The following is a 1,888-nucleotide window of genomic DNA, read 5'->3' on the forward strand; positions in this document are numbered from 1 at the left end:
TTGTTTGAAATTGGAATAACTTGTAGTTTCATTCTTGACTCGTTTGAGCTTGAAAGCAACTTGTAGCTTTATTATTAACTAGATTGAAGTTGGAAACAACTTGTAGCTTCATTCCAGACTCGTTTGAAACTGAAAATTACTTGTAGCTTCATTTTCGGTTGTTTGAAATTGGAATCAACTTGTAGTTTCATTCTTGACTCGTTTGTGCACAGAAACAATTTTTAGCTTCAATATTGACAAGATTGAAGTTGGAAACAACTTGTAGCTTCATTTTTGGTTGTTTGAATTTTGAATCAACTTGTACTTTCATTCTTGACTCGTTTGAGCCTGAAAACAACTTGTAGCTTCATTATTGACTAGATTGAAGTTGGAAACAAGTTGTAGTTTTATTCCAAACTCGTTTGAAATTGAAAACAACTTGTAGCTTCATTTTTGGTTGTTTGAAATTGGAATCAAATTGTAGTATTATTTTTGATTCGTTTGAGCTTGTAAACCACTTGGAGCTTCATTATTGACTGAATTGAAGTTGGAAACAACTTGCAGCTTAATTACAGCCTCATTTGAAGTTGAAAACAACTTGTAGTTTCATTTTTGGTTGTTTGAAATTGGAATCAACTTGTAGTTTCATTCTTGACTCGTTTGAGCTTGAAAACAACTTGTAGCTTTATTATTGACTAGATTGAAGTCGGAAACAACTTGTAGCTTCATTCCAGACTCGTTTGAAACTGAAAATTACTTGTAGCTTCATTTTCGGTTGTTTTAAATTGGAATCAACTTGTAGTTTCATTATTGACTCGTTTGTGCATGGAAACAATTTTTAGCTTCATTATCGACTAGATTGAAGTTGGAAACAACTTGCAGATTCATTCCAGACTCGTTTGAAGTTGAAAACAACTTGTAGCTTCATTTTCGATTGTTTGAAATTGGAATCAACTTGTAGTTTCATTCTTGACTCGTTTGAGCTTGAAAACAACTTGTGGCTTCATTTTTGGTTGTTTGAAATTGGAATTAACTTGTAGTTTCATTTTTGACTCGTTTGAGCTTGAAAACAACTTGTAGCTTTATTATTGACTAGATTGAAGTTGGAAACAACTTGTAGCTTCATTCCAGACTCATTTGAAGTTGAAAACAACTTGTAGCTTCATTTTCGATTGTTTGAAATTGGAATCAACTTGTAGTTTCATTCTTGACTCGTTTGAGCTTGAAAACAACTTGTTGCTTCATTTTTGGTTGTTTGAATTTTGAATCAACTTGTACTTTCATTCTTGACTCGTTTGAGCCTGAAAACAACTTGTAGCTTCATTATTGACTAGATTGAAGTTGGAAACAAGTTGTAGTTTTATTCCAAACTCGTTTGAAATTGAAAACAACTTGTAGCTTCATTTTTGGTTGTTTGAAATTGGAATCAAATTGTAGTATTATTTTTGATTCGTTTGAGCTTGTAAACCACTCGGAGCTTCATTATTGACTAAATTGAAGTTGGAAACAACTTGCAGCTTAATTACAGCCTCATTTGAAGTTGAAAATAACTTGTAGTTTCATTTTCGGTTGTTTGAAATTGGAATCAACTTGTAGTTTCATTTTTGACTCGTTTGAGCTTGAAATCAACTTGTAGCTTTATTATTGACTAGATTGAAGTTGGAAACAACTTGTAGCTTCATTCCAGACTCGTTTGAAATAGAAAATTACTTGTAGCTTCATTTTCGGTTGTTTGAAATTGGAATCAACTTGTAGTTTCATTCTTGACTCGTTTGTGCACGGAAATATTTTTTAGCTTCATTATCGACTAGATTCATTATCGACTAGATTGAAGTTGGAAACAACTTGTAGCTTCATTCCAGACTCGTTTGAAGTTTGAAACAACTTGTAGCTTCATTTTTGGTTGTTT

The sequence above is a fragment of the Daucus carota genome, chromosome 2, assembly GCF_001625215.2.
Source record: "Daucus carota subsp. sativus chromosome 2, DH1 v3.0, whole genome shotgun sequence".
In the NCBI taxonomy this organism is placed as follows: domain Eukaryota; kingdom Viridiplantae; phylum Streptophyta; class Magnoliopsida; order Apiales; family Apiaceae; genus Daucus; species Daucus carota.